This window comes from Mobula hypostoma, chromosome 6, assembly GCF_963921235.1.
Source record: "Mobula hypostoma chromosome 6, sMobHyp1.1, whole genome shotgun sequence".
In the NCBI taxonomy this organism is placed as follows: Eukaryota; Metazoa; Chordata; class Chondrichthyes; order Myliobatiformes; family Myliobatidae; genus Mobula; species Mobula hypostoma.
The window spans coordinates 59480300-59501827 of NC_086102.1; positions in this window are offsets into that span (position 1 = coordinate 59480300).

Here is a 21528-nt window from a genome sequence, read left to right on the forward strand (position 1 = left end):
CTTCCTCACCACTAACTCCACCTGTAAATTAAACTTTAGGCAATCCTGCACAAGGACTCTCAAGTCCCTCTGTATCCCAGAGTTTAGAATCTTCTCTCTATTTTGAAAATAATCTTCTATACTTTTATTTCTTCCACCAAAATGTAAGACCATTCACTTTAAGGAAGTATAGTTCATCTGCCACCTCCTTACCCATTCTCCTAAGGTGTTTAAGTCTGTAACTTCTGTGCTTCGTCAACACTACTTGCCCCGTCACCTATCATCATATCATCCGGAAACCTGGCCACAAAACCATCAATTCCTTCATTCTAATCATACTTTATACCTTATACTTTATTGTTGCCAAACAATTGATACTAGAACGTACAATCATCATAGCGATATTTGATTCTGTGCTTCCCGCTCCCTGGATTACAAATCGATAGTAAATATTAAACATTTAAATTATAAATCATAAATAGAAAATAGAAAAATGGAAAATAAGGTAGTGCAAAAAAACCAAGAGGCAAGTCCGGATATTTGGAGGGTACGGCCCAGATCCGGGTTAGGATCCGTTCAGCAGTCTTATCACAGTTGGAAAGAAGCTGTTCCCAAATCTGGCCGTATGAGCCTTCAAGCTCCTGAGCCTTCTCCCGGAGGGAAGAGGGACGGAAAGTGTGTTGGCTGGGTGGGTCGTGTCCTTGATTATCCTGGCAGCACTGCTCCGACAGCGTGCGGTGTAAAGTGAGTCCAAGGATGGAAGATTGGTTTGTGTGATGTGCTGTGCCGTGTTCATGATCTTCTGCAGCTTCTTTCGGTCTTGGACAGGACAGCTTCCATACCAGGTTGTGATGCACCCTAGAAGAATGCTTTCTACGGTGCATCTATAAAAATTAGTGAGGGTTTTAGGGGACAGGCCAAATTTCTTCAGTTTTCTCAGGAAGTAAAGGCGCTGGTGGGCCTTCTTGGCAGTGAACTCTGCTTGGTTGGACCAAGTCAGGTCATTTGTGATATTGACCGAGGAACTTAAAGCTTTTGACCTGTTCCACTTGCGCACCACCGATGTACATGGGGTCCTGCGGTCCGCTACTCCTTCTGAAGTCAACAACCAATTCCTTTGACTTGCTGACATTGAGGGATAAGTTATTGTCTTCGCACCATGCCACCAGGTTCTTAATTTCCTCTCTGTACTCAAACTCATCATTACCCAAGATACAGCCTACAATTGTTGTGTCATCAGCAAACTTATATATTGAGTTTGAGGAAACTTGGCTACACAATCACGGGTGTACAGCGAGTACAGCAGAGGGCTGAGTACACAGCCTTATGGGGCACCGGTGATCAGAGTGATTGTAGAGGAGAGCTTGTCCCCTATTTTTACAACCTGGGTCCTGTCTGTGAGAAAATTGAAGATCCAGCTGCAGATCTGAGTGCTAAGGCCCAGGTTCCGGAGCTTAGGAATCAGTTTATTTGGAATGATGGTATTAAATGCAGAGCTGTAGTCAATGAAAAGGAGCCTTACATATGCGTCTTTATTCTCCAGGTGTTCTAAGGAGTAATGTAGGGCCTGAGAGGTGGCATCTGCCGTTGACCTGTTGCTCCGGTAGGTGAATTGCAAAGCATCGAGGTTGATTGCTAGGCTCTGGTTGATGTGTGCCATAACCAATTGCTCAAAGCATTTCATAGCAATTGATGTCGGAGCCAAAGGTCAATAGTCATTCAGGCATGCCACCTTGCTCTTCTTCGGCACTGGGATTATCGTTGCCTTCTTGAAACATGAGGGGATCTTAGACTGAAGCAAGGAGCAGTTGAAGATGTCAGCAAACACTCCAACTGGCTCGCTTGCACAGGCCCGGAGAACCCGTCCCGGGATGCCATCTGGGCCCATCGTCTTCCTTGGTTTTATCTTCAGGAAGGCCCTTCTAATATCCAGCGCGGTGACGATGAATCTCGATGCCGCCAGGTCCGGTTCATTCGGAGGGAGCGGGACGCTCCTCTTCTGTTCGAATCTTGCGTAGAATATGTTAAATTCATCAGGAAGAGAAGCGCCACAGTTATTGATATTCCCAGCCTTTTCTTTACGCCCAGTGATCTCATTTAGGCCCTGCCATAGTCTACTGGCATCCCTCTGGTTAGCCTGGGTTTCCAACTTGGCTTGATATTGCCTCTTGGTGCCCTTAATGGCTTTTCGGAGTTCACGCCTGGATTCCGTGTAGCAACTGGTATCCCCGGACCTAAAAGCCACAGCTCTAGCCTTCAAAAGGGACTTGACCTCATAATTTATCCAAGGTTTCCGGTTAGGGAATATTAACATATAATGTAAAAAGAAGTAGTCCCAACACAACCCCCCATGGAACATCACTAGTCACCAGCAGCCAACCAGAAAAGGCTCCATTTATTCCCACTCTTTGCCTCCTTCCAGTCAGCCTATACTCTATCCATGCTGGTATCTTTCCTGTAATACCATAGGCTCCTATGTGTTAAGTAGCCTCATGTGTAACATCTTGACACAGGCCTTCTGAAAGTTACCTCTTCAATAAATTCCAACAGATTTGGTAGGCAAGATTTTCCCTTAAGGAAACGGTGCTGACTTTGGCCTATTTTGTTGTGCCTTCAAGTACACCTAAATCATATCCTGAACAATTGATTCCAACATTTTCCCAACCACTGATGTCGGACTAACTGGCCTAAATTTTCCTTCTTCTGCTGCTCTCACTTCTTGAAGAATTGAGTGACATTTGCAATTTTCCAGTCCTCCAGAACTGTGGAAGAAATAAACAGGCAGACTATTATTTAGATGGGGAGAGAATTCAAAATGCAGAGATGCAAAGGGACTTGGGAGTCAATGTGCAAGATACCCTAAAGATTAACCTCCAGGTTGAGTTGGTTGTGAAGAAGGTGAATGCAATGTCGGCATTCATTTCTAGAGGTATAGAATATAAGAGCCGGGATGTGATGTTGAGGCTCTATAAGGCACCCGTGAGACCACACTTGGAGTATTGTGTGCAGTTTTGGGTTCAGTATTTTAGAAAGGATATACTGACATTGGAGAGGTTTCAGAGAAGGTTCACAAGAATGATTCCAGGAATGAGAAGTTTACTGTATGAGCAACATTTGGCAGCTCTTGGGCTGTATTCCCTGGAATTCAGGAGAATGAGGGGGGATCTCATAGAAACATTCCAAATGTTAAAAGGCCTGAACAGATGAGATGTGGCAAAGTTATTTGCAATGGTAGGGGATTCTAGGACAGGAGGGCACGACTTCAGGATTGAAGGATGTCCATTTAGAACTGAAATGTGGAGAAATTACTTTAGTCAGAGGGTGGTAAATCCGTGGAATTTGTTGCCACAAGTGGCTGTGGAGGCCAAGTCATTGGGTGTATTTAAGGCCAAGATAGATAGCTTCTTGATTAGCCAGGGAATCAAAAGGTATGGGGTGAAAGCAGGGGAATGGGGATGACTGGATGAAGAGGATCAGCCCATGATTGACTGGTGGAGCAGACTCGATAGGCCGAATGGCCTACTTCTGCTCCTAAATCTTATGGTCTTATGATTCTTCAACAATCATTATTAATGCCTTCACAATCTCTTCAGCTACTTCCTTCAGAACCCTGGGGAGTATACCATCTGGTCCAGGTGACTTGCCTACCTTCACACCTTTCAATTCCTGTGTATTTTCTCCCTAGCAATAGCACCTTCACTCACTTCTGCCCTCGACATTATCAAACCTTCAGCATATTGCTAGTGTCTTCCACAGTGAAGACATGCAAAATACTTATTCACTTCACCTGCAATTTCCTATCCCCAATTACTGCCTCTCCAGCATCATTTTCCAGCAATTCTACACTTACACTTGACTCCCTTTTACACTTTATATATCTGAAGAAACTTTTGGTATCCCCTTTAATATTATTGTTCAGCATACCTTCATATTCCATTTTATCCTCCTTTCAGACGTTTTAGTTGCCTTCTGTTGGTTTTTTAAAACTTCCCATTTCTCTAACTTCTCTCGAATTTTTGTTGTATTATATGCCCCCTTTTTGGCATTCATGTTGGCTTTATCTTCTTGTGTCAGCAACAGTTGTGTCATTACAAAACAGTTGTGCTTAGAATACTTCTTCTTTGGGATGTATCTATCCTGTACCTTCCTAATTGCTCCCTGAAACTCCAGCTATTATCCATGCTGTGTGTTCCATTCCAATCTATTTTAGCCAGTTCCTCTCTCATGCTTTTGTAATTCCCTTTACTCACCTGTAATACTGACTTCAGCTTCTCTTTCTCAAATTGCAGAGTGAATTCTATTATATTATGACTACTGTCTTCTAAGGGTTCCTTTATCTTAAGCTCGCTAATCAATTTTCTTTGTTACACAATAGCCAATCCAGAATAGTTGATCCCTCATGGGCTCAACAGCGAGCTGCTCTAAAAAGCAATCATGTAGGCATTCTATAAATTCCCCCTTTTGGAATCCAGCACCACCCTGATTTTTCCAATCTATCTTCATATGGAAATCTCTTACGTGCCCTTTTGACATGCATTTTCTATCTCCCATTGTAATTTGTAGACCTCATTGTTACTACTGCTTGGAGGTGTGTATATAATCTCCATCAGGGTCTTTTTACCCTTACTGTTCCTTAGCTCTATCCACAATGACTCAAGACCTTTCAACCCTCTGTCTCCTATTTCTTATGATTTGATTTCATTACTTGTCAACAGAGCCACGCCTTGCTGCTTGTCAGTTTGGTAAAATGTGTATCCTGAGATGTTAAGCTCCCAGCTATAATCATCTTAAAGTCATGATTCAGTGATGTCTGTCAATCTGTAACTCTGCTGCAAGTTCATATGCTTTCTACAAAAAATGCCTCTTGGGATCCAGCACCAACCTAATTTTCCCAATATATCTGCAGATTGAATATCATAATATTGGCCTTTTAAGATGCACTTTCTATCTCCTGTTGTAATTTGTAGACCAATTCTTTGCTAATGTTTGGAGGTCTGTATATAATTCTCATTAGAGTTTTTTAGTCCCTGCAGTTTCTTAGCTCCACCCACAATGATTCTACTCCTTCTGATGCAATGTCGCTTTTTTCTAATGTTTTGATTTCATGTTTTTACCAACAGAGCTACCCCACCACTGGTGCTTACCTGCCTATCCTTTTGATACAATCTGTATCATTGGACATTAAGTCCCCAACTATATTCTTCTTTCAGCCACAATTTAGTGATGCCTGTAAGGTCATCCATCTTATTCCTTACAATACATGCAAAGTGCTAGAGGAACTCAGCAGGCCAGGCACCATCTATGGAAAAGAGTAAATAGTTGATGTTTCCGGCCAAGACTGGAAAAGAAGATGATGAGTCAGACTAAGAAGGTGGAGAAAGGGGAGGAAGAAGGACAAGGTGGTAGGTGATAGGTGTAGTAAAGAGCTGGGAAGTTGATTGGTAAAAGAGCTAAAGGGCTGGAAAAGGGGGAATCTGACAAGAGAGGTTAGAAGACCATGGAAGAAAGGGAAGGGGGAGAAGCACTAGAGGGAGGAGTTGGGCAGGTAAGGTGAGAGAGGGAAACAGGAATGGGGAATGGTGAAATGGGGGGGTGGGGGCAATTACAGGAAGTTCAAGAAAATGATGTTTATGTCATCAGTTTGGAGGCTAACCAGACGGAATATAAGGTGTTGCTCCTCCAACCTGTGTGTGGCCTCATTGCGGCAGTGGACTGACACGTCGAAATGGGAATCGGAAATAGAATTAAAATGGGTGGCCACTGGGAGATCCGGCATTTTCTGGTGAACAGAGCGTAGGTGCTTGGCGAAGCAGTCTCCCAATCTATGTTGGGTCTCACTGATATACAGGAGGCCACACCAGAAGCACTGGATGATGACCCCAACAGACTCAAAGGTAAAGTGTTACCTCACCCGGAAGGCCTGTTTGGGGCCCTGAATGGTAGTGAAGGAGAAGGTATCGGGGCAGGTGTGGCACTTGATCTGCTTCCAAGGAAAATTACCAGGAATGAGATCAGTGGAGAGGGACAAATGGAGAAGAGGATAGAGTAGGAAGCAACTACTGTGGAAAGCGGATATTTGGGGGGAGGGAAAGACGTGCTTGATGGAGAGATCCCATTGGAAATGGCGGAAGTTGCAGAGAATTATGTGCTAGGCTCAGGCCAGTTGAGTGGTTGGTGAGGACAAGAAGATCCCTATCCCTGGTGGGGTGTCTGGAGGATGGGCTGAGGGCAGACGAGCGAAATGGGAGAGATGTGGGTAAGGAAAATCCCTTTCTTTGAAGAAGAAGGACATCTCATTCATTCTGGAATGAAAGGCCTCATCCTGAAAGATGATGCGGTGGAGACAGAGGACCTGTGAGAAGTAACTAGCATTTTCACAAGAGACAGTGTGGAAATAAGTATAGTCCAAATAGCTGTGAGAATCAGGGGGCTTATAAAAAATACAGTAGATAAACTGTCTCCAGAGATAGCAACAGAGAGATTGAGGAAGGTGAAGGAGGTGTTGGAAATAGACCAGGTAAATATGAGGGCAGGGTGAGCAGTTCTTATTCTTATTCCTTATCGTATCCCTTATATTGTGTGCATTCGTATAGAACACTTACAGTCCTGTATTTATCACCCTTTTGCACGGCAACTTATCCCATTGACTGCAATTTTGCCCTATCATCAGCCCCTCCATGATAGTGGTCTCATTGCACACCACCTCTGTTTGTAACTCCCATCTTCAGCCCCATCACTCCAATTCCCATCCCCCTGCCAAATTTCCCAGCACCTTGCTTCCAACACCGTTCAGGTGGAGCCTGTCCTCTCCTTCCCTAATACTGGTTGCCAATTTCCCACAAATTCAAATCCACTTCTCCTGTACCACCTTTGAGCCACATATATAGTTATCTGATGTTATTAACCCTGCACCAATTTGCACATGGTACAGGTAAAAATCCAGAGGTTATTATCTTTTTGATTCTGCTTTTCAATTTAATCCTTAGCTTCGCAACTGCCATCATAAAAGCCTACTTCCTTGTTCTTCCTCTGTTGTTGGTACCCACATGGACCATGACAATTAGATCTTTGCCCTCCCACTTCAAATTCCTCAGCACGTCAGTTGAGATATCCCAAATCTGGGCAGCAGGCAGTCAACACAGCCTTTGGGTCTGAGTCTATTCTCCTGACTGTACTATCCCCAATAACAACTGCATTTTATTTTGATCCCCCCTCTTGAAAGACTCCCAAACCATGGTGCCTCTGTTCATCCTTCCTACAGCCCATACTCACATCCTCATACACATATCATACAGAAAACATTAAGTGAAAATCACCCGAAAATATGCTGAATTAAAAGGGGAAATTGAAAGACTATGGAACATAATCTGGGCATACAATATTCCAATAGTAATATCTGCCACTAGTATCATCCCAAAGTCACTATATAATAGCATTAAGCAATTAGGCCTACACAGCAATATTTATGTAAATATTCAGAAAGTCACAATGCTAAACATCACTAGAATAATCCAAAAGTTCCTAGCAATTGAGCAATGACAATGCTTGGGTGTACCTGGAATTCAGGTTTTAACAGCTTGAGCTGAGAAAAAAAAAATAATAAAATAATTAATAACATTGACTACCAAAAAGAATTTTGTTCCACACTCATGGTTAGAAGAAGCTCTTAATATATGTATATAAACTTTATCCAATACTTGTGAAATCCTACAGCATTTTATGAAGCATTGGTGCACCAGTCTGTTCACAACCAAATAAAAACAACAACCACCATTACCAAAACAAAGCAAGGCATTTTCTGGGGTAAATCTCTAAGTACACTATGGTTTTGAGTAGCTTTAAACCTTCTCTCTAATTTACTGAATCAGATGAAAATAGAGTCTCAAATCAGAAATAACCAAATTAATTACCTTTACACCCCATCTACACATAGACAAATAGAAATTATATGCTCCTTTATCAGTAAAGCTAAAGGAATTAATTCAAAAGTGAGAACTATTTTTTAAAGATATAAACGTAAACACACTAGATAAATGTAGAACATTAAACATAAAGAAAGGTGCAATAGAGCTAGCAGAATATAAAACAGAGCAGCAGGATACAATACAATTGATGGATCAATATGAAACATTTAAGTATTTGCGATATCAACAAGCAAAGAAAACAGACCATACTGTGATAAAGGGAAAACGTACAGCAGAATTTACTTCAAGGCTTAAGAAAATCTGAAAACAGAGCTCAACAGTGAAGATATAACAAAGGCAATAAACACTTTCACTCTACCCATATTAATGTATTCTTTTGGCATAATATCTTGGTCTGAAACTGATCTGGAAATTTACAAACAAAAATAATCAAAGTGACAAATATTAGAAAACGCTATGTACAGTTGAATGCAATTAGATTAACACTATCTCGAACAGAAAGAGAAACAGGAATAAAATACTTTAAACATTTACACAATGGTCAGATTTCTGAGGATATATTTTCATCAACAAAAGCAGGATTCAGCACTCCACATGAGCATATGCAATCCTGATAAGAAATACACACTATGAAACTTAAATGAAAGCACAACCTAGAAAAATGAAAGAAGTTATCACCATAGAGGAAAAAGCTAACCAATGGAAGAGTATAACCCTCCATGGAAGATATTCGCATGATCTGAGCATACTAGATGTCAACTAGGAAGCATCGAAAGCTAGAGTTAGAGATGTATTCACAGAAACAAAGAGGTTCCTCGTGGCAATATAGGACTAGTGGTTAGTATAAAAGTTATCAAAGACGAACAAATTCAGGATAATAAATGCAGAAAATGCAAAGAGATACCAGAAGTAATCTAACACACTAAGGATCCTGCAGCAGTTTAACTCAATCTGATTACTTACACAGGCACAATCAAGTGGCAAACATCACTTACCAAAATCTTGCTTTAAAATTCTAGCTCATTAAAGATACCATTCCTTACTATAAATACAAGCCTGATCCCGTTTTAGAATCAGAGTCCAACTAATTATATTATGATTGATGTATTATTACAGATAGAACAATCCATTATAACTGTCTGGTTATAATATCATAATATTGCGGGAGAAACAAGCAAGAACAACTTACTTAATAGATATAGCTATTCGAACCACACACACAACATACAGAAATCATTGTGAAAAAGACTAAATTAAAAAAGGAAATTGAAAGACTATGGAACATGAACAATGTATATATTGTCCCAATTGTAATATATACAACTGGTATCACCCCAAAGTCACTACACAATAGCATTAAACAATTAGGCCTACACAGCAATATTTATATAAATCTTCAGAAATCCACAATACTGAACACCACTAGAATTGTCCTCAAGTCCCTAGTAATTGAGAAATGGGTGTGCTTGGCTGTGCCCATACTTCAGATTTGGCAGCTTGATTTGAGAAAAAAAAACAATAAATACATAAATAAACAATGAATATTGAGAATATGAGATAAAGTGTTCTTGAAAGTGAGTCCATAGGCTCTGGAAACATTGCTTCCAATGATCTTCAGTCACATCATCGGCTGATGTGATTGCTTGAAATTGATAGCCTCCAGCTTCAGAAAAGAATAAAAATACTGATTTTTCTTGTAAATCATTAACAAGCCAGTATACAGGTTAACATTGATATGCATGATACCATGTGAACTTTTAAAGCTTATGTGTTGTTCCAACTATCTTTTATCCTCCCCTAGATCCATTCCCTAGAAAGCATCAGAACCAGCAAATGGTTCACGTCCAGAAGAGATTGGAGGCAGAGGGAACTTAACCATGATCTTTGGCATTAATTAAGAGTCCCTGATCATGATTGTTCTATGTAAAATAACTTAACCCATTTTATTTTTAAATGTAATTTATCCTTTTCAAATTTCACACCATTTTTATCAAAACAATGATAAAATAATACTGTTCAACTTTAGAGTTTGTGATCTTTGTGCCAGTTAAACAAAGACACTTTTGTGCTTTACAGCAAGAAAAGCTGCAATTTTATTCTTGAAGGAACAAAATAAATATCTCTTGACTTCAGAGCAATGAAGCCATTGAAATGCACTGGTATGAAGTTGGAAGTCAATTTACACATAGCAAGATTAGGTTAGTGCTCAGAGCTTTAAGGCTGGCCACTGTAGCATAGTTGTTAGCACATTGCTTTACAGCAATAGCAATCACAGATTGGGGTAGAATTTCCGCTGCTCTCTGTAAGGAGTTTGTACGTTCTTCCCATGAGTGCATAGGTTTGCTCCAGGTGCTCTGGTTTGCTTCCATATTCTAAAGACAGACAGTTAGGGTTGGGGCTTGTGAATTGTGGCCATGCTACATTGGTGCTAGAAACATGGTGATACTTGTGTGTGCTGGAAGCAAGGTAACAATTGTGGGCTGCCCCCAGCACAATCTCTGGCTGTGATGTTCATTAACACAAACCATCATCACAATGTGTTTTGTATCAGAATCAGAATCAGGTTTATCATCACTGGCATGTGACATGAAGTTTGTTAACTTATCAGCAGCAGTTCAATGTAATACATAATATAGAAGGAAAAAAAACCCCAAAATAATAAATAAATAAATAAACACATCAATTACAATATATATATATTGAATAGATTAAAAATCATGTAAAAAACAAAAATAATAGATATTTAAAAAGTGAGGTAGTGTCCAAGGGTTCAATGTCCATTTCAAAATCAGATGGCAGAAGGGAAGAAGCTGTTCCTGAATTGCTGAGTGTGCGCCTTCTAAATATATGTGATAAATAAAGCTATAATCTTTTAATCAGTTTCTGATCTGCTGCAAAGTTGGAAATCCAGGAAGAGATTGGATCCCCAAAACTCCCTAATGCTGATTGACTGATCAAAATTGTATCAGTTCTGCTGGGGAATACCTAAACCTAAGAGAACAATTGGGAGGAATAAAAGTGTTTACAGATGTGTGAGGGTGGGGATTCCGGCTGCATATGAGTTTGTATTGTAGGAAGTGGTGATTCAGATCATGGGAGAGGTAAGGAACAGGGTGGTGAGGGGAATTGGAAGTGGAAGAAGAAATGAACACCATTTGCTTGGGGTATTTGGTTGTGTATATGGGTCTTCATTTCATGGGCAGGGGATCCCATTGTAGGGAAGTGGACAGGTGTTAGCCAAGCCTTATAGCTGTGTGTTTGGGGAGAGAGGCATCAAAACCTGAATTGCATGTGTGAGGCAGTTATTGCTCCTGCTTCAGAATTTTCTTCTGCAGTTTAAATGCTACAATTCCATCCACCATTTGATTAAAGGATCTTTTATACCACTAAGCAGTAAGTTAGGGGTTTGGATTAATATTTTATTTCAAAGAATGCTCCTTTAATAGTTACTTGCATGTCAGCCTGGATTATGAAGCATATTGGCAGATTTTTGCTGGTAATGATAGATTGGATAGAAGCTATGCTTCTTAATTCAGGTTTGAAACAAATTTGCAGCTAGTGGAAAAAGCCAAAGCACATTCTCTCAGCAGTTGTTCCTGTTTTAGTTGACATCTAAGAAGCCTTTCTAATCTCTGAAGCTGAGCTGTGATTAAGATGGTGAACAACACCATTAGAGTCAGCAGTTGCTTCTTAATGTTTCTGAAAATAACAGTTTGCAGGACATTTGGTACAGAAAAAATGTAATAGATATTGATTAGTTTCCAGATAGACTCCTCACAGTAAAGGTCACTCATGTTACTCTCTGGAATTGTCATATTAAATAGCACTGACAAACTTGAGCCAATTTATAACAAAAAAGCTTTAAAATAAATAATCGTATCCAAGTGAAATGGCTTGAAACCTTGAACTCCAATTAGCAATGATAAGGATTTTTATTCTGTTGCTTTTAATCTACAATTTTATGATAGAAGCTTGACAGGAAGCTTAAGATAGAATGTTAAATATGAAATAAGGAGCCCTAAAGGACACACACACATTTATATCATTTTCGCTCAGCTGAGTGAGAAAAGCTGACATGTGGCCTCATGAGACAACTTGAAAATAAATTAATACTTAATCAGTAATGGTGCTATATAAGACTTTCAACAAAACAGAAATTACCAGTTTCAGTAAATGATTGGGAATTTATAAAGTTATGGATTGCATTAATATTTAACAGTAATGCATTGTACAGTTGGTTGATATATGAGGTTAGTCATTTGGAACATACAGTCCCATCATTCTCCCAAAGCACATCATATCTCCTCTTGTGGAAAATTCTATAAAAAGTCCATTTTTCGTTTATAAATTGTGCCAGAATTTTTAAGCGATACACAATATTATCAAATACAATTGGTAAGAGAAGGCAATTTTATTGACAGCTACATCTACTCAAAATAACTGAAAAGTGCAATGAAAATTCCAGGATCTGTAATTGTGACATTTTTGCAATATTTTGAGTTTTATCTTTCCTCTGGCTCCTATGTTAAAATACGACTGAACACTCTTCAAGCGAATGAGAATTAACATCAGGCTCCTACCTCACTACGCGTGGATAAACAAAATCCCAAGTAACTTGTGTTACGTACCCCGTAACCGGGTTGCCAAACCAGCAGAAATGGATCACTCAGTTGGAGTCTGGATTACTAGAACTAAGGAAGTTTTATTAAAGAAACAAGCAACACAGTACTCTAATCAAAAGGATAATGAATGCAACAGTTCAGCAATGATAAACATACATGTACACAGAATTAAGATAACAGGATCAATCAAGCTCTATCGTTGTCTAGGGGTAAATGACCAGTTTCAAAGTAACGCAAAGTTCAGTTCAATTTAGTTCAGTTCAGTTCGCAGTAATCGCTGCCGTGGCGATGGACAGTGGGGGGGAAAGAGAGAGAGAGCAAAACGAATGAATATTCAAAACGGCTTCCACACAGACCTTCGCAGTCAGCTTTCGGGCGAGTCCTTTGTGATGTCATCTGAGGTCACCGACCATGACCCCCTCTGTTTCCCGATACGATCGTTTCTCTGCGGTGAACCTGGCACCCAGGCAAGGGTGGACACACACCAGGTTCCCGCCGATCGTGCCTTTCCACCCTGTGCGTCTATGGCCTGGTCCCGCAACTGGCCTTCCAAAACTTCCCACCGACTTGTGAGAGACACACCGCTTCCAGGGTCTCGTTACCTTGGGTGTCGTGTGTGTGTCCTGCCTTAGCGAACCTGTCCCTTTTTATCCCCCTGCTGGGATATCGCCTGTCCATCACTTCAAACAGTTCAAGGTTCAAAGGGGGAGCCGATCTTGACAGCTCTCTCCTTCCGTTACTCTCTCCCGTCCCTTCATTAACATCTCCAAATGCTGCTCCATTGTTTTCCTTATCTCTCTCTCTCCTGAAGACAGGTGGCAGACCAACTGCTGATCCCATTGGTGGCAGCACAGGCCAGCTAACATCTTAATCTATGTGTATTCTCGTCACACTTCCCCCCTTTAAGGATTTTTACCGGGGTAAAAATTACAAACATGGATACATTATTTGATACACACAAATATACAACTTTATCAGCTATTTGGCTAATACAGCGAATTTGAAGTTTTCAACACCTGACAGACAGTCAGCCATCACATTTTCTGTTCCTTTTATATGTGTTATTAATAATCCCTTAGACCGGGCTCCAACTAAGCAAACTTCATAGTGGCCAAAAACACTGATGAATTGCGATCAATGTAACCTCTGATTGGGTTTCGTCCCGGACCACAATAACAAGGGTCGTCCCATTCCGACTTAGTTTTCTCTCGCAAGGGCTTAGTAGGAGGGGGAGGGGTAGTAACCGCAGAGTTATTGCAAAACTTCCTACAGTACCGCACCATCTCCAAGAGCCTTCTGAGGGCCCTCTTGTCTGTTGGGGTTGGGGTGTCAGAGATAGCCCGCACTTTAGCTTGCATCGCTGCCAGCTGCCCCGTGTCACCACAGTTCCCAGGTAAGTGACCTTCGTGTGGCCAAACTCATTTTTTTCAAGGTTCACTATCAAGCTGGCTTCAGACAGCTGTATTACATCGCCAATACACACCTCTGTGTTCGTCAGCCCTTTAGTCACTGAATTACTCATTCTATAGGGCTGCTGCTCGCTAGGCTGCCTTAGTGTAACAGCCACCACCCAACGTCCCAGTTCTTTGCATCGCCTCGGGACAATCAAACACACGTCTGCGAGTCGTTTAATTACTTCTCCTAAAGAGTCGCTTTGTTCGGGGATTAAGGGAGAGACCTTATCAGCAGAGCTGGCCAAAACAATAGCCTTCTCCCATCTGGTCGATACCATACTCATCTTTTCAAAATGGTTTTTTTTCTCTTATCAGGGGGACCCTAGCTTCATTGATTTCCGCGCTAACCCCGACTAGGTTTGTTAGCATATCAAAAGCCTGTGACCGTCTCAGTTCGCGTCGGCCATAACCAATAACATCCTTCCTCCTGGGCAGCCGGTAAACCTCTTTCATGATTCCACCAACTGTTTCCTCCAGCATCGCAAAATGTCCACCGGGGGGTACCTTGTGGGCCAGGTTAAAAATCTCATCCCCATAACTCTTTTGCACCACCCCCCATTCCTCATCTGCGGGTGCGGTACTTGGTTTCCTTTTCTTCCTTAGCACTTCCTCCTCCACACAATAGCCTACTGGTTCCCTTGTTAATTCCGTGTCAGAGAGAGCTGTCTCTGCCAAAACCATCAGCCCCTCGTCTCACTCCTGCGCCTGCACAAATTCTTTCCTGGCTAATGCTAAGTCTGTCTCAGCTCCCTCACTACCTCTTGTTTCACTACACTCCTTCTTTTCACTTTCTACCCCCTTCTTATACAAGGCTGGCAGAAACGACTCAGCTAAATTTACTACCACAGTCCCGTGATGAACCTGTGAGTCCATGGGCGGGGCCTCAATGCTGGCAGGCTGACCTGTCAATCTCACTGCTGGGAACACGATTCCCCCGGCGAGGTCATTACTGAGTAAGACTTCCATGCCTTTCATCGGTAATTCGGACCTCACCCCGATCGTGACTAGTCCAGAGACTAGGTTGCTTTGTAAGTGTATCTGGTGCAAAGAGACGGCCTCTGTCCCTTCCCCAATACCCTTGACCTTGACCTCCCCAGTCTGGGTCTCTGAGCTAAACTCTAATACACTCTTCAGTATTAGTGACTGACACGCTCCCATGCCTCTCCAGATCCGCACTGGAACTGGTTTTAACCCCTCCTTCACTGACACCAATCCGGCCGAGATAAACCTCTCACGCCCTTCCTGAACTTTTGCAGACCTGTCCTGTCCTAGTGGTTCAGTTACCAGCTCGATACAGCCAGTCAAAATCGCCGTTTTTCCTTTTCCCGTCTCCTTCTTTGGGGCAAAGCACCTGGACGCAAAGTGTCCGACTTTCCCGCAATTATAACAGATGACCCCAGGAGACTTCCTACCAGACTGCTCCCGGTCTCCTTTATCCTTCTCACTAGTCCCTGGCTTACTTTCTGACTTTTCTGGTGGACTCTCCCCGCCGTCCTGACTACCCTTCTGGTAGCCTTTACTCAGGGCAAACTTCATTTTATGCGTCAACGCATACTCATCCGCTAACTTAGCAGTCGCGGCTAATGTGGCTGCCTCTTTCTCATCTAGGTAGGGTCTCATACCCTCAGGGACACAACCTTTAAGCTGCTCAATCAGGATCAGCTGTAGCAGTCTGTCATAATCCCCCTCTACCCCCTTTGAAGTGCACCAACGCTCACAATATGTCTGCATCTCACGGGCAAACTCTAAATACGTGCGGTCCCACTGCTTCCTCGCATTCTGGAACCTCTGCCGGTATGCCTCCGGGACCAACTCATAAATCCTGAGGATGGCCTCTTTCACCACCTCATACCTCTGGGCGTCTTCCGCGGACAAAGCTGAGTAAGCTTGTTGGGCTTTCCCTTTCAGTAAGCTCTGAAGCAAAACAGCCCACTTATCCCTCGGCCAGTCCTGACTTGTAGCAACTTTTTCGAAATGGAGAAAGTACCGATCCACGTCGGTATCGTCAAATGGGGGAACCAGCCTAACCTTCTGGGTCGCCCGGAACCCTCCAACTTGGTTCGGCACGGGCCCCTGCTCTGCCCTTATCCTTAACTTCTCCAGCTCGAATTCTCTTTCCCTCTGTTTCTCCTCTCGCTCCAACTGTCTCTCTCTCTCTCTCTCTTGCCTTTCTAACTGTCTCTCCTTCTCTTCTCGCTCCAACTGCCGTACCCGGAATTCGTGCTCGAGTCTCAGTTTCTCAAGCTGCACCTGTACCGCGTCTCCGGCAGGTTTTTCAATAGACACCACCTCCAGCTCGCCTTGGGGAAACACACCTTTAGATACATAGTGCTCTACGATAGCTCTGTGTATCTCCTCTCTCCTCATTGTCGACTTCCCCTTAGCAAGATTCAACCGTTTGGCCACAGCTATCAATTCCGATTTCCTGGCATCCTCTAATGCCTCCAAGGTCGGCGCCTTTATAATTTCCTCAGCCTCCATTTCTGCTGTTTGTCTTTTCTTTCTTTCAGAAATTTTGACCCAATCAATTTACTCCATCGCAAATTTAGCGTTCAAAATCGCGGACGAGAACCCCACTTATGTTACGTACCCCGGAACTGGGTTGCCCAACCCGCAGAAATGGATCACTCAGTTGGAGTCTGGATTACTAGAACTAAAAAAGTTTTATTAAAGAAACAAGCAACACAGTACTCTAATCAAAAGGATAATGAATGCAACAGTTCAGCAATGATAAACATACATGTACACAGAATTAAGATAACAGGATCAATCAAGCTCTATCGTTGTCTAGGGGTAAATGACCAGTTTCAAAGTAACGCAAAGTTCAGTTCAATTTAGTTCAGTTCAGTTCGCAGTAATTGCTGCAGTGGCGATGGACAGTGGGGGGAAGGAGAGAGAGAGCAAAACGAATGAATATTCAAAACGGCTTCCACACAGACCTTCGCAGTCAGCTTTCGGGCGAGTCCTTTGTGATGTCATGTGAGGTCACCGACCGTGACCCCCTCCGTTTCCAGATACGATCGTTTCTCAGCGGTGAACCCGGCACCCAGACAAGGGTGGACACACACCAGGTTCCCGCCGATCGTGCCTTTCCACCCTGTGCATCTATGACCTGGTCCCGCAACTGGCCTTCCAGAACTTCCCACCGACTTGTGAGAGACGCACCGCTTCCAGGGTCTCGTTACCTCGGGTGTCGTGTGTGTGTCCTGCCTTAGCGAACCTGTCCCTTTTTATCCCCCTGCTGGGATATCGCCTGTCCATCACTTCAAACAGTTCAAGGTTCAAAGGGGGAGCCGATCTTGACAGCTCTCTCCTTCCGTTACTCTCTCCCGTCCCTTCATTATCATCTCCAAATGCTGCTCCATTGTTTTCCTTATCTCTCTCTCTCCTGAAGACAGGTGGCAGACCAACTGCTGATCCCACTGGTGCCAGCACAGGACAGCTAACATCTTAATCTATGTGTATTCTCGTCACACTTGAAAATGAGACTCTGTGATCAGGGCAATCAAAATTCTCTCTTCCTCTTTTCCCATTACAGGTCCTCCACAGGTTACGAATACCCGATTTATTTACAGACAGTATATATGATTGAGTGTTTGATTAACAACTTTGTAAGAATGGACCGAAGTTGTGCTCCAACACAACCATTCCTTAAGCATCACAGGTTATAGCCAAATTTGGGTTCAATGGAAAAAGAAGAATAAGTAATCTGTAGAACAGGCGGAGTAACTGAATTAACAGAGGGGGGGAATGATAAAGCCTCTAATTGCTATAACTCCAAAACATATCAATGTTTCGTTTCACTTCTATCTGTCTGGTTATGTAAGCATTGCCAATTGATATTATTAATCTATGGTCAAGTGAAGGAAGTGGGATGGCACTTGACCAAACAAGAAGTCAATTTGCATGAATGTTTATTTGATCCTCAGGCTCACTTAACCATGCATAGATATTAGTCAAATAGAAAAGTACTGCACTATGATAGCGACTCACTGGGATTGCTCAAACTTGTGAAATATGCTCAAAGTAAAAAGTAACGTTACAGAGGCCTTCTTGGCCTTGGGCCCTGCTGGCACAGAATTGGTTGGAGTCATCTGAGGTGCTGTATGTGAGTGGAATATCTTAAGTCAAAATCAAAACACACAATGACCATGTCTTCTGATTATGTGCAATAGCAGGCATTCCAGCTATCTGTTAGGCATTCCCTCCTCTTCCCCTCTGCCATCCGATTCCTAAATGGACATTGAACCTTTGGACACTACCTCACTTTGTTAATATATAGCATTTCTGTTTCTGCACGATTTTTAATCTATTCAGTATAGGTATACTATAATTTATTTATTTATTTGTTTATTTCTATATTATGTATTGCATTGAACTGCTGCTGCTATGTTAACAAATTTCACATCACCTGCTGGTGATAATAAACCTGATTCTGATTCAAAATGGCTTTTTATTGAAGTAGAGTGTAGTTACGTTCTCCTCCTTGACTACATTGTTACGTTTCCCAAGATACCGATTGAAGAGCATTGGCATGATTCCCTGTGGGCACAGTAAGAAAATGTTCTTTAACAAGCAATTTCATCTATTTTTATAGCAATGGACTGAAGACTGGCTGATGTGGCAAATGTCCTGGTTGTAAATTGAAAGGATCCATGGAAGACATCAGAGTCAAGGATACGCAATTCACAATCCGTAAGTTTGCTCGTTTTTAGCTACCACTTTGATGCTGCAAACACACTGCACCTAAACTTACCCTGTGGCTTATTCAATGCCTGTACTAGATCCTATTTGAAAAAGGTTATTTGTGAACAAATAGCAGAAGAATTTACAACTAGACATCACATAATGTTACTGGATGTCGTTCAGTCCCATAAGTCTATGGCACAACTGATTCCTAAATGATATATTCAGTAGAGGAGCTTAGATTTGAGGAGGTGGTATAATTGCATGAGAAAGTTCCTTTTGAAGCTTGAAGTATGGAGGAAGGTCCCCATGTGGGTATGCCAGTTAACGAAGATTCAGCTCTTGTCAACAAATCAGTGGTCATAATTATATGTGATACTTCCTTCTGCCTAAACTCCTCCAAATCCATCTCACTTAAAAAACAGAATAAGAATTGGATCTGGGTTATTATTAGCACATGTAATGAAGTACAGTGAAAAGCCTGCCTTGCATATTGTTTATACATATCAATTCGTTATACAGTGCATTGAAGCAGCACAGGGTTAAAAAAATTAACAGAACGAAAACTAAAATGTACCAGCTCCAAAGAAAGTATAGTACAGATGGACTATAAGGTGTAAGATGATAATGGGGAAGATTGTGGGGCCAAGAGTCTATCTTATCGTACTAGGAAACCAGTCAATATTCTTATAATAGTGGTAGAACCTGTTCTTGAGCCTGATGGTACATGTTTTCAGGATTTTATACCTTCTGTCAAATAGGAGGAGGGGAAAGAGAGAATGTCCCAGGTAGGTTAGTTCTTTGATTATGCTCACAGGCAGAGCTGTTTCCATGCTCTGATGTATCCAGATAAAATGTTCTCCATGGTCCATTGATAAAAATTGGTAAGGATCTATGGGGACATGCCCAATTTCTTCAGCCTCTTGAGGAAGTAGAGGAGCTGGTGAGCTTTCTTGTCCATGGTGTGTATGCCAATGAACAAGGTCAAGGTACTCGTAATGTTCACTCCTAGGAATTTGATGCGCTCAACCTTCTCAACCTCAGTACTACCCCTTCCTGAAGTCAAGGACCAGATCTTCTGTTGTCACCAAGCCATTGGGCCATCTATTTCCTTCCTGAACTCCGACTCATCATTATTTGAAGTATGACCCACAATGGAGGTATCATCTGCAAACTTGTGTATGAAGTTAGAGTGGAATATGCCCATGCAGATAATGAGTCTACAGGGAGTAGGGTAGGGGATGAGGAGGCAGATTTGTAGGCCACCAGTGTTAAGGAAGTGTCTACCACCAGTATGCCGAATGCATTACTGCTAATCTTTGTTGACTCTAGTTTGTTAGTCAGGAAATTAAGGATCCAGTTGCAAAGGGGTGTTGAGTCCCAGGGTCTAGGAGTTTTGAGATGAGCTTGCATGGAATTTTAGCACTGAAGGTTAAGCTGTAGTCAATAAATAACTGTCTAGCAGAGGTGTCTTTACTGTCCAGATACTCTAGAGATGAGTGCAGGGACAGGGAGATGGCATCTGCTGTAGACTTGTTTCAGTAGCAGGTAAATTGTAGTGAATCAAACTTGTCAGAGAGGCTGGAGTGAATGGGTTTCATAAGCAGCCTCTTGAACCACTTCATGATGGTAGATACCAAAGACACTGGTCAGTAGTCAATAAGGCATTTTACTTGGATACCTGGATGATAGTGGTCTTCTCAAAGTAGGTGGGAACCTTAGACTGAAGCAGGTAGAGGTTAAATATGTCTACAAATACCTTTGCCTACTGATCTGTGCAATGTCTAAGGACAAAGCCAAGGACATCATATATTCTATATGGTTTCTGCAGCTTCAGTCTTTGGAAAATTGATTTTACATCTACTACAGTCACTGTGGGTTCAGGTGCATTGGAGGCTGTCTGTGTAGTTAATTACATACCAATTCCTTTCTGTTCAAAATGTGCACAGAATGTGTTATTCTCATCAGGAGGAATGCGTCGTTGTCAATGATGTTCCCTGACTTTGTTTCATAGCCTAATACAGCGCATAAGCCCTATCACATCTGCCGCCTGGTTTGGGACTTGATTTTGGACTAGTATTGTCTCTTGTGATCCCTGATGGCTTTATTGGAGGTCATATCTTAATTCCTTGTGAAGATCAGTATCACCTGATTTGAATACTGTAGTCCTGCAAGCTGGAGTACTGAGCAGTCTGTCATATCTGAGACCGGCTCTGCTGGCTTTGGAGAAGATACGAAGGAGGTTCACAGGAATGATCCTAGGAATGAAAGTCAACATATGAGGGGCATTTGATGGCTGGGACTGTAATCACTGATGTTTTGAAGAATAGGGAGAGAGGGTGTATTTCATTGAAACCTATCAAAAATTGAAAGACATAGATTGAGTGGATGTGCAGAAGATGGTTACAATATCAAAAGAGTCTAGGACCAGAGGCAAGAGCCTCTGAATAGAACATCACTTTATAACAGAGATGAAGAGGAAATCTTTTAGCCCAAAGGGTGGTGAATCTGTGGAACTCATTGTCACAGATGGTTGTGGAGGGATGTCATTGTGTATGCTTAACGTGGAGGTTAATAGGTTCTTCTTTAGTAAGGGTATCAAAGATTACAGGGATAAGGCAGGAGAAAGGAGTTGAGAGGCAAAATGAAACAGACATGATCAAATGGTGGGGCAGACACCATGGGACAACGGACCCAATTTCATTTCTTCCTCTTCTGGTCATATGGTCCTAGAGTTCAGCAGGGATGCTATGAGAGATAGTTATAAGACAAAGGAGCAGAATTAGGCTATTTCTCCTGCCTTCTCCCTGTACCCCTTCATACCCTAACCAATCAAGAATCTATCAACTTCTGCCTTAAGTA